This window comes from Callithrix jacchus, chromosome 9 (assembly GCF_049354715.1).
Source record: "Callithrix jacchus isolate 240 chromosome 9, calJac240_pri, whole genome shotgun sequence".
NCBI classification, from domain to species: Eukaryota; Metazoa; Chordata; class Mammalia; order Primates; family Cebidae; genus Callithrix; species Callithrix jacchus.
Window position 1 is genome coordinate 97174514 of NC_133510.1, and position 12723 is coordinate 97187236.

The window sequence follows — 12723 nt, forward strand, 5'->3', positions numbered from 1 at the left end:
AAAGCCAGCTCAGCTCCTGGGGAAGGGCCACAAAAATCAGTTCATTGTGGAAACTCAGATGTAGGCATTTCCATTTAATTCTGGATAATAAATACGTCTTTAGAGTTCTGAATCCTGGAACCTCCTGAAGTCTAAGATCTGTGTCTTCAAGCTGATAGACTTGGCCTTCAGGAAGGAGAGGTGTTTTTAAAATCAGGAAATTTCACATAAAAATGCAGGTTTCTTGTTCTCCTTAAAAACTGAGGATCTGGAAAACTGGGTCTACATCTCTGAGTGGTAACAGTCGGGTGACCATAGGCCACAGGAGTGGCTATTCTCTGACACTAGGTCCTACCCCTGCACTTCTGTGACTGGGGCTGCCTCAGAGACAAAGACTAGAAAGAGGGTTCCTCCTTCTCTAAGATTCCTCTTCCCTTTCTCCACTTTCCTCTATTTTCCCTCCCAACTCCTCCTCACCCATAATGTACACACACACTAATAAACACATACATATCTCCAGGAGATGAATACAACTTCTGTATGCCCTCACTAATTCCCATGGTTTATGTGCCTCAATGCTGGCCCAAATTCACTGATAATTCCCAGGTTGGTTATTTATTGCCTTTTAGCTATAAAGGCAATAAGATTGGCAGAAGACGTTATTTTTGTGTAGGATGTGAGGTAGGGGGAAAGATCCCATTTTCTCCCTAATTAGTAAATCATAAGGAATAATAGAGTAGAGAGACAACAGACATGTGAATTGGAGCCAGGGTATTTGAATTCGAATCCTGGTTTTCTCATTTCCTGGATATGTGATCGTGGGCAAATCATTTAATTTCTCTGCACTGTAGTTTCCTCATCTGTAAAACTGGGATGACAACAAGTCTATTGGATAGGATTGTTGTGAAGATTAAATGAATGAACACATATAAAGGGCTTAGACTAGAGCTTGGTATACAATAAGGGTTATACAGAGTCATAGTTTTCCATTCTGCGAACTACCACTGGAATAAACTTTAACTCTGCACCTTGAAATCATTGCATCAGTTGTATTCCTTTACCCAGCACCATTTATTCCAGGCAAGTAAGTGCCAGGCACTGCATAGAGCACTAAATATAAAAAACAAGAACGCATCCTTGCTCTTCAAAGTGCTTCCTATCAACTTGGAATTTGAAGTTAAATTAAGAAAACAACATATGATCATATTTAAGATTAAACTAAGCAAAAATCATATGACAATTGTTTAAATTAATACAAGTGTTAAGGAGAACAAAGAATCATTCCAGATTCAGTCCACAAAAATTAATCTCTCAGAGTCAGGGACAAGGTGAGATTTTGAAAGATACCCTTAGGGCCGGGCACAGTGGCTCACATCTGTAATCCCAACACTTTGGGAGACAAAAGCAGGTGAATCACTTCAAGTCAGGAGTTGGAGACCAGCCTGGCCAATATGGCAAAACCATGTCTTTACTAAAAATACTAACATTAGCTGAGTGTGGTGGCATGTGCCTGTAGTCCCAGCTGCTCGAGAGGCTGAGATAGGAGAATCACTTATACCTGTGAGGCGGAGGTTGCAGCGAGCTGAGATTGCACCACTGCACTGGGCGGCAGAGTGAGACTTCGGCTCAAAAAAAAAAAGATACCCTTAGTAAGAAGCAAAGTCTTGAACTTTGGACCAGAAGAATGAGGGCCAGAGGAAACTGATGGAGGCTTTCGGAAGATCACCAAGGGACTGTGAGTTACACACACACACACCCCTCCCCCCATGTTTGAGGGAACACAGGCTGGTGATGGGAACTAGGAGAATCAGTTCCGGGTTCAGAACAGGTGGAATTTGTTCAGTTCTCTTTGTGATTTTAAGTCTCTTGAATTCACCCTACTTAAGTTTTTCTATTACAACAGAGGCATACTATACTTTTGTAATTTACTTTTAAGTACTCTTGCAAAATCAGGATGATACGACGCACCTGTCTAGTGGTTAGTTAACACAGTATCAGGAATTCACATTCAAGGAGGTCAGCGAGGTCAGCTAGCATTGTAACAGAGGGGGCCTGATCCAGAGGCAGTACTTCTCAATCAACAACTGATGATTTCTTAATTAGCAGTTATCACTTTCTGGCCATTGGCTTAGGGAATTTTTGATTGCATGATGTCTGCTAAGGGGCGGAGAATCCTGCCTCAGAAGATTTGAGATTTTTATCAAGATGAATCAGAGCACAGCAAAGAACAGAGAGCTGGAACTTCATCAGACCTATAAAACTGCTTTATACCTGTGTGGCTAAAGAATTTCTCTCTAGGCAAGGCACTATGGTTCACACCTGTAATCCCAGCACTTTGGCAGGCCAAGGAAGGAAGGTCACCTGAACCCGGGAGTTCGAGAACAGCCTAGACAAGATGTCGAGACCTCGTCCCTATAAACAAATAAATAAGCCAGGTGTGGTGAGAACACAAGGCTGTAGTCCCAGCTACTCAGTAGGCTGAGATGGGAGGATGGCTTGAGCCCAGGAGGTCAAGGCTGCAGGGAGCCATGATTTCATCACGACACTTCAAGCTGAACAACAGAATAAGACTGTCTTCAAAAAAGTAAAATATATAAATGAAATTTTTTTAAAAATTCTGTTTACAACTAGCAGCATGGCAAAATTTGGCTTGAATCTTACCTTTTGTTCAACGAGGACATGAGGTTTAAGGGAAAAGATAACCCTCATCCCTTCATGTTCTCTACTGACTGCTATTTTCATCCAAAAGAACCTACGTGTAGTGCATGACCAAAGTGGCCCAGGTCAGTTCCCAAGAAGCAGTGGGACTCCAGGCTCCAGGGCCCTGCCCACCTCTGGCCTTCAATTCTCTGGCGATTCCCTTCCCACCCAGCCCTAGTGGGCAGGATCTACAAGACTCACAGATGTGATAGTAGCTGGCAGGGGTTGGCTGGCATCTTTAGAGAACTGATATGTGAAGGAAAGCTCTCAGTGGTCTTAATTTGGTTTTGAAATAGTTTCCATTTGACCCTGGCTGTTCCCAAGGTCTGGGGAAGGCCCTCACTAACCTAAGTGCCACGAGAAAATCCTGTCCAGGGCTCCCATAGTCCAGCTTTACACAGAAAGGGGCTCTCATCACTGCCTCTTGGTTCACCTCCCGCTGAATCAGAGGGAGGGGTTGGGGCTGGGGGCAGTTGCAGGCCGGGAAGAAGAGTGACGCAGCCTAGCCGGCCCAGCCTCCACGTGCACTGGCCTTAGAACACTGAGAACAGACTGAAAGCTGGATACGTCATGGGAGAAAATCGGAGAAAATCAACTTGCGCACCCCTAAAACAGCCTGGAGCAGTGCTGCCCAAAGAGCTTTCTAGCACCCGGCAACCATGGTAGCCACTTGTCGCAGGCAGCCAGTGAGCATTCAAAATGTGACTGGTCTGAAGCAGGAGATGAATTTCAAATTGCATTTCATTTTAATTTATTTACATTAAATAGCCACATGAGACTAATGGTTTCTGTAGTGGACAGCACAGGCCTAGAGCCCAGCTTTTCTCCTTATCCCTCAGGACCTTCTCTTAATCCTCAGATAGTCTCATCTATAGCCAGCCCCCTTTTTTCCTTCCTCATCTTTCTTTCTCTTTCTCTCTCTCTCTCTTTCTTTCTCCTTCTTTCCTTCCTTCTTTTCTTTCCATCCTCTTTTCCCTTCCTTCCTTCTTTTCTGCTTTCCTTTCTTCCTCCCTCTCTCCTTCCCTCCTTCCTTTTCTTCCCTCCCCTTCCCTCCTTTCATTCTTTTCCCTCCCTCCCCTCCCTCCCTTCCTTTCCTTCCTTCCTTCCTTCTTTCCTTCAAGACAGGGTCTAACTCTGTCAACCAGCCTGGAATACAGTGGCATGATCATAGCTCACTGCAGCCTCAGCCTGCTGGGATCAGGTAATCTTCCCACCTCAGTCACCTGAGTAGCTGGGTATAGGGACTATAAGTGCGTGCCAGCATGCCCAGCAAATATTTTTTTGAAGGGAGGGGCGGTTAAATCATTATTTATTTATTTTGTGATTTTTTTTTAATTTAAAATTTTTAATTGTTGTGGGTACATAGAAGGTGTATATATTTACGGGGTACATAAGATGTTTTGATACAGGCCTTCAATGGGAAATAAGTACATTATGCAGAATGGGGTGTCCATCCCCTCAAGCATTTATCCTTTCAGTTACAAACTGAATTGCTGAATTTGTAATTTCAGTTACAAATCCAATTACACTCTTTAGGGTGGTTTTTTTTTTTTCTTTTTGAGACAGGGTCTTGCTCTGGCACCCAGGCTGGAGTGCAGTGGTATGATCACAGCTCACTGCAGCCTTGACCTCCCAGGCTCAAGTGATCCTCCCAGCTCCGCCTCCCAAGTACCTGGGACCATAGGCATGCACCATCATGCCAGCTAATTGTTTTATGATTTATAGAGATCTCACTATGTTGTCCAGGCTGGTCTCAAACTCCTAGGCTCAAGCAATCTGCCTGCCTCCAACCTCCCAAAGTGCTAAGATTATAGGCATGAGCCACCACACCTGGTCCCCAATCTCTTGTTTTGACCTGAGGTCCCTGACTCCTTCTCCTTTCGTCAACTGTCTGGAATATTCTGGCTTGGATGGTTCAAAAGAAGGAAACAAATGCTTCCCAAATGTTTCCCTTTAGGGCTGGATAAGACATCAGGCCACCAGAAAAAAAGGGTCTTTAATGGCACATGGGGCTTATAGAATGCACATGCCCCATTCGGAATTAATACATTCAATGGTGCTATTCAAAGTCATCATAATAATGATTATACTCTGCTTGTGTATGTGTATAGATACATCATCACAATGCATCCTGCATGTAAAGTGAGCAGAACAAGAATTAGACTTCTCATTTTAAAAATAAGAAACCAAAGTCGGCTTAGCTAAGAGAATCACATTGCAGATGATGATAGAGCTGGGACCAGCACCAGGTGTTTGACTCCTAACTTCTCCTGGAATATTTGAGTCAGGCCTGATTAGAGAGGAAACATGACAGAAAGAAGAGAGCAGACCATAATCACCCTCAACAGACTGGCCGTGTCTCCAGCGAGGCTCTTTTCTTTCAGGCCTGCAGAGAGTCACTTTGGACGCAGTGCACGATATATTTCATTCTCTAGCATTGTGGAAGCTGGAATGTGGAAGGGAATTTAAGCAGTATCTGTCTTCCAAGCTCGAATGGGCCATCCTGATCCTTCTTGCATTCTAACTGTATTTGTAGGGATTTTATCAGCGAATCTCCCCCTAACAGGATCTCTGCTCTTTGCACAACTCAGAGGTGTCTTTTTATTTAATACAACATACAACACCGTGGTATTACTCTCATGGATGTTATTCTAAATCGAGCAAGCCAAGCTTGCTTTCTTATGCTTCAGTTAAACTTGTTTTCATATTATTTTTCTAGGTCCTCCGATTAAGCACATGTCAGATTAAGAGTTCCTGATTTTGGCTTATCTGAATTCTTGGCACTTTATTTTAATTAAATTAATTAATTGATTTTGAGACAGGGTCTCGCTCTGTCACCCAGGCTGGAGTGCAGTGGTACAATCTTGGCTCACTGCAACCTCCATCTTCTGGGTTTAAGCAATCCTCCCACTTCAGCCTCCTGAGTAGCTGGGACTACAGGTGTGGGGAACCATGCATACCTTTTTTTTTTTTTTGGTAGACACAGGTCTGCACCATGTTGCCCAGGCTGGTCTCAAACTCCTGGGCTCAAGTGATTCTCCTGCCTCAGCCTCCCAAAGTGCTGGAATCATAGGTGGGAGCCACCACGCCCAGTCCTCATGGCACTTTGAGAAAATACACATTCTAGGCAGGGCACAGTGGCTCATGCCTATAATCCCAGCACTTTGGGAGGCCCAGGCAGGTGATCACTTGAGGTCAGGAGTTCAAGACCAGCTTGGCCAACATGGTGAACCCCTGTCTCTACTAAAAATACAAAAATTAGTCAGGTGTAGTGGCGGGCACCTGTAATCCCAGCTACTCAGGAGGCTAAGGCAGGAGAACTGATTGAACTTGGGAGGCACAGGTTGCAGTGAGCTGAGATTGTGCCACTGCACTCCAGCCTGGGTGACAAGAGTGAGACTCTGTCTCGAAAAAAAAGAGGCCAGGCACAGTGGCTCACGCCTGTAATCCCAACAGTTGGAGAGGCCAAGGTGAGTGGATCACGGGGTCAGGAGATCGAGACCATCCTGGCTAACATGGTGAAACCCCATCTCTACTAAAAAAATACAAAAAAATAGCTGGGCATGGTGGCATGCACCTATAGTCCCAGCTACTCAGGAGGCTGAGGCAGGAGAATCGCTTGAACCCGGGAGGTGGAGGTTGCAGTGAGCCGAAATTGTGCCACTGAACTCCAGCCTGAGTGACAGAGAAAAACTCTCTCTCAAAAAAAAAAAAAAAGAAAGAAAAGGAAAATATGTATTCCAGATTCTATCCCTTGAAAAGCTGGGATTGGCCTGGACATCCACATGTTTCAAAGTTCCCCCACATGATTTCAGTGCTAAGAGCTGAGACTCATGGAATGTTGGGCCAAAGAATCAAGGGACCCACATTCTGCTTTCTGACTTTTCTACACACTAGCCTCTCTGAGTCTGTTTCCCATTCTGTAAAATGGAGAGATAGGAGCTCTGTCCTACTTTTGTGAGTTTAAAGCATGAGAACTTGTGTGAAAGAATTTTGAAAAGGAACTTGTGTATTTATGGTGGGAAGGATCTGGTGACCAGGAGTCAGACAGCACCTGCAAACAGGCCTGGGATCTGGTCATTTGTGACATTTCCACATGGTTCTCATGGTCTGTTTGCCTCCATCACACTATGCTAAAAATGGGTAGAGAGTGGGTGGAGCTCAGAATACTTAACTCCAATGTAATCGTGTGGGCAGCTTCCACTTAGTTAGGTAATTCTGGACAAATGGAAGCTTGTCTGCATGCAGCTATATTTATTTCCAAAATAACTGGTGAGATTCCCCCACGAATTTGAGAACATTCATTTCTGTGTTACCTGTTTTGAGACCTTGAGACCGTGAGATGAGAAAGCCCCAGGCATGATCAGGCGGCAGAGGTACACATGTTGTCTGTTCTCAACCTCAGAGCTGATGCTCAGGATAAATCCACAGCCATTTGATGTAGGGGCATTTTAATTTGGGAAACCAAATGCAGGAAAGATATTACCTTACTGTTAATTTCAAGCATCTCACACACACCATTCAATGTGCCAAACCAGGCTGCTATTGGAACTTAACCACATACAAATCACATATTTACCTGAATACTCTAACATGATACCAATCCTTTCTTTTGAAACATCATGGTTTAAGCTGTCTGACAAACAGATGCTTCATTTCTGTTCATTCTATTTTGTCCACCCAGTGCATCACAAGTTGACCATAGCAAGAAGAGAAATGCATTAAGGATCATGATTTTGCAAAGGATTAATAGGGATGCTGAAACAAGGAAGCTAAGCTTTTGATGCCTTGATGCAACTATTTCAAACTTCTCTATTTCCGGCTGACCTCTGCACAAGGGTACCACATCTAAAGGACCATTACTGATAGTAAACACAGTTAGTTTGTATATTTTTTATGACAGTTTTCTGGCAGTTGATAGTCATGTGTCTTACTCTAATAAATCAGCCAATAACAACAATTTTCCAACAGAAGTAAGCAAAGTGTCTTGAAGAAGGGGTGGGAGTGCGCCTTTTGTAATCCACACACAGGCGCAGTTTGGGCTACATGCAGCCCAGTTCTGGCTCCTGTCCACTGATCTCTTCCCTGATCATCCCTGACCTGGGGACCAAGTCTTCTGTCAAAGGGGGGCTGAGTAAGCAGCAGCCAGGCTTTCCCTGTCCGTCCTTTCCAGGGCAGGCTCCCTGTGCTCTGCCAGCCACGACATAAAAGTGGAAGTAGCAGTCTGGGTTCTTATTGGTCACTCTGACGTGAGGAGTTTTTTGTTTGTTTGATTGTTTTAGACAGAGTTTTGTTCTTGTTGCCCAGGCTGGAGTGCAGTGGTGTGATCTCAACTCACTGCATCCTCCACCTCCTGGATTCAAGGTATTCTCCTGCCTCAGCCTCCAGAGTAGCTGGGATTATAGGCACCATCACCAGGCCCAGCTAATTTTTGTATTTTTAGTAGAAACCGGGTTTCACCATGTTGGGCAGACTGATCTCGAACTCCTGACCTCAGGTGATCTGCCTGCCTCGGCCTCCCAAAATGCCGACATTGCAGGCATGAGCCACCACGCCCAGCCAGAGCTTTTTCTTTTTTTTCTACATTACCCTTTAAGAACAAAAAACTTCCCCTCCCCTCTCTCTTCCTTCCCTGAGCTCTGTTTGTGTTGACCCCACTAGTGCCAGGACACCCGCCGTGGAGCTGGAGCTCTTTCTTCATTTTTTCCTTTTCTCCACTTTGGATCTTTAACTTTAAAAGTATCTGGGCTTTTCCTATACCTGGCCCTTGGTGTCTGAACCTGTTCAGGGAAGTTAGGGTACTGTTGATTGCCCCAAACTCTGAGGTTTGCGCATGTACTTCTTGCCATCCCAGAAGTTTCAAAAAAAAGAAATGTTTCTTGGTAAAACGGCAGTGAATTCTCAAATTCTGTATTTTCCCTTCCTTCACTTTCATACCCCAGCTGCTATCAGGCTAACTTTACTCTCCTTCCTCACCCCTGTCTTTTAGGCAATATTTATGTATTTGATGAAAACCAGGAACTATGTGGGGATGTAGGGGCGGCTAAACATTCTCTGGAGGTTGGACACAAACTTTAGGATCCTGAAAGAAGCCATCAGAGGATCCAGTGTTAAATTGCAATGTTTGGGCCGGGCGCAGTGGCTCATGCCTGTAGTCCCAGCACTTTGGGAGGCCAAGGCAGGTGGATCACCAGGTCAGCAGTTCGAGACCAGCCTGAGCAACATGGTGAAACCCCGTCTTTACTAAAAATACAAAAAAATTAGCTGGGTGTGGTGTGGTAGCATGCACCTGTAATCCTAGCTACTTGGGAGGCTGAGGCAGGGGAGAATCTCTTGAACCTGGGAGGTGGAGGTTGCATTGAGCTGAAATCGCACCACTGCACTCCAGCCTGTGTGATAGAGCGAGTGTGTGTCTCAAAAAAAAAAAAATTACAGTGTTTGGAGTAGGGTCACTTTTCTAAATGCTGGTGTTCTTTCAAAAGGCAAGTATCTTTTAGAGACCAAGGATGCCATGCTGCCTGGAAGTGACCTTGGGTATAACGGGAACCCTGATACATTCATTTATTCCATTTGTTTACAAAAGCTATACTTGTATTCATTCATTGTTTACAACAGGTATAGTTTCATTTCATTCATTAAGCATGTGGTATGTGCTAGGCAATTTGCTAGGAGTTGAGGATAATTAGTAAACTCAACCAGTTCCTGCCTTCGTGGAGTGGACAGTCTAGTGGTGGAGACATTCACTAGCTAGATAAACAATTGCTATGCAATTACACACAGTGTTCAAGTGTTCTAAAGGGAAAGAGGGAAATAACATAGGGGACACGACTTTCCACTGTGAGTGAGGGAAAGCAGTCTGAGCCGGGCTTTTAAGCTGAGACCTGCAGGATGAGAGGGAGCCAGCCACGGGAGCCAGCCTGTGGAAGGTTGCACCAGGCAGCAGCAACAGTCATACAAAGACTAAGACATGAAAACTCTAGAACATAAGTTCCGACCTTTCTTCTTTTTCCCAGCTCCTAAGGTTTCGCTTCATCCTGGCTCCTTTGTTATTTCCATTAGTCAAGTAGGAGAAGCACTCAGCACCACGCCTGGCGTAACTAACACTTCCCATGTGCCAGGTGCTACTGGAAGTGTGCTGTGTGCATTAACTCATTCAGTCCTCCTAACCACCCAGGGATGGAGGTTCTGTTCATGTCTCTGTTTCACGGATGAAGGAACTGCCTGAGTCACCATGCAATAATGGTCACGATGATTACTGGAATTAGTAATTTCATCAATAATAGCATAGTGACTGTTTTCACGCCTCTGGTAGACTTAATTTTGTTTATTTCTGACGTTTCCACTGTTCATGGAGAGCCTCTTTACTAGACTTCTTCTGTGCAATTTGCAAATTTTTAAAGCTTGTTTTTTTAACATCCATTATTCATGTTATTGGTGGAAAACTTTGAACACTGCTTGTCAGGCTTTGTAGAAAAATCACTTGCTGTATCCTCCCTCATCAGCAATACTTCTCTGGGTTCTATTCAACTCAACAAAGGTTTATTGAGAACCTACTAATTGTCTGGCATGACCCTGGAGATGTCAGCTCCAGAAATTTAAAATCAAGGAAAAAAAAAAACCTCACAAATAGCTGTAATAGAATAGGATATAGGCTCTGCTTGTCTTACAATCAAAGTACAAACGCAAGTGATTGGGGAAATATATGATCATATGACCTACAGTCAAGTAGCCAGCCACCCAGAAGGTGTTTTCTTAGCCTTGCTTTTTTTGTTGTTGTTGTTATTTAAATTATAAGTATATAACTGGTCAAAAGACTTTTAAATATGAAGATGTAGTAACTCCGTATTTTAGAATGCGTTGCCCCCATAAATTTGGTCTGAGAATAGTTTTGTTTTGTTTCTAAATCCCCTGGTTTTTTCACTAATGACCTACTATTTAGATGTACACTTTTCTATTGTCAAATGAATTTTACCTTTCTTTTAATTTACAGGTATGGAAGCTAATCTTTGAAGACACACGTAATCAGCAAGATGGTGATTGTTGAAGGACGAGTGTGGCCTGATGTGCTAATTTCTAGGTTGAAAAGGAACATCATTTTTGCAACAATGAAATTGTGATCTGCCCTTCCCCCAACTCCTCCTCCCTTCTCATTTAGGTAAGTACTAAAATAAACAGGAAAGGGGAACTGTGTCTCTTACCCCTGTGTGAGTGGCCCAATGAATTGATTTCAACTTTGCATTTGTGAGAAAAAAAAAAAGATGAGTTCCTTATTTGTATTTTAGTGGTCACAAAATTCCCCTTTCAGAGAGGCCTGTCTTTATCCCCCACCCATCTTCAAAGAGTACTTTCATGCAAAGAGCAAACAGCTTCTCTAGGTGGGGAGTTTGAATTTCCTCTTCCTGAACTATTTCCTATATCTGAACTGCCCACATCTTATGGGGCAAGAACACCACAAGAGGATGTAACCGATCCAGCAAGCTACTAAATCAGCAGAAAACACAATAACTGGTCGGGTGCGGTGGCTCATGCCTGTAATCCCAGCACTTTGGGAGGCTGAGGAGGGCGGATCACAAAGTCAAGAGATCGAGGCCATCCTGGCTAATGTAGCAAAACCCTGTCTCTACTAAAAATACGAAAAATTAGCCAGGTGTGGTGGTGTGTGCCCGTAGTCCCAGCTCCTCTGGAGGCTGAGGCAGGAGAATGGCTTGAACCTGGGAGGCAGAAGTTGCAGTGAGCTGAGATGTGCCATTGCACTCCAGCCTGGCAACAGAGTGAGACTCCATCTCAAAAAAAAAAAAAAAAAAAGAAAGAAAAAGAAAAAGAAAGAAAACAAGATAACCAGTGTCGGAGAGGTACCTGCTAAGGAGAGTTGATGGCAATGAATTCAATAAAGGTCTTTCCAACCAGCAGCCTGATAGGCCCCTTCCTCACTTCTTGTTGTTGAACCTATCTATCTAAGAACACACATATATATATATATATATATTTTTTTTTTTTTTTTTTTTTGAGACAGTCTTGTTCTGTCGCCAGGCACCAGGCTGGAGTGCAGTGGCACGATCTCAACTCACTGCAACCTCCGCCTCCCAGGTTCAAGCAATTCTCCTGCCTTAGCCTCCCAAGTAGCTGGGACTGCAGGTGCGTGCCACCACACCCAGCTAATTTTTGTATTTTTAGTAGACACTGGGTTTCACCATGTTGACCAGGATGGTTTCGATCTCTTGACCTTGTGATCTACCCACCTCGGCCTCCCAAAGTGCTGGGATCACAGGCGTGAGCCACCTCATCCAGCCACATACATATTTTTTTAAGGTGCAAGATATAAATTGTGATTTAATTACTTGAATAGGTGGGACCTGACCTCCTAGGGCTGTGCCCATCAATGTCAGGGAAACACGTGGGGGCCTTAGTTCTCAACCTGGCTGCCATGTGGTAGAGGGACCGCGTAACAGTGGTTTCTAACCTGGTCTGTGAACTTGAATGGCAAAATAAAATGACATCTTTATTTTCTCTTCCCTCTAACTGAAATTTAACATTCCCTGCAATTACAAATGTAGGCAACAAATTGGAATAGTATTAGTAGCACCTGTGACTTTTTGTCACCAAGAGAAATCACAGATCTTTTCAAATTGCGTGACAGTTGCTGCAGCTATCTCAATTTATATTTATTACAACTTCAGATAATGATTAAATATTAGCAATGTCACTAGTTTTTGTTATTTACACTGCTATTAAATAACACGTTATGATGCCATATTTTAAAAAATCTTTTGTAGCTGTATTTCAATATAGTTGACTGCCTGTGTAAGTCTATGTATTATATTTTTATGCATTTTAAGCATCCTGAGAAAAGTCCATAGATTTCACCAGCCTGTCAAAGGGGTTCATGCCCCCCGTGGCATGTTAAGTATGCCTTAAGAGACTCTCAGTATTGTCCCCTGGCAAGCACAGTTTCCATGAAGTGAAGGGCCTAGAAAATGATCCATTTAGTGCATTTCACTGTGCCTTTCACATGGTTTTAGTTACCTCTTTTCCAATAACACATCT

At 43.7% G+C, this 12723-nt stretch overlaps 1 long non-coding RNA gene across 1 annotated transcript in view; it reads left to right on the plus strand.

Annotated features, from left to right (window-relative positions):
- Positions 1-12723, plus strand: part of LOC118144305 (uncharacterized) — a 33479-nt gene that overhangs the window by 15110 nt on the left and 5646 nt on the right. Inside the window, exon 3 of the long non-coding RNA XR_004728969.3 lies at positions 10670-10834. This is a non-coding gene — a long non-coding RNA (uncharacterized LOC118144305). The remainder of the gene's footprint in view (positions 1-10669; positions 10835-12723) is intronic.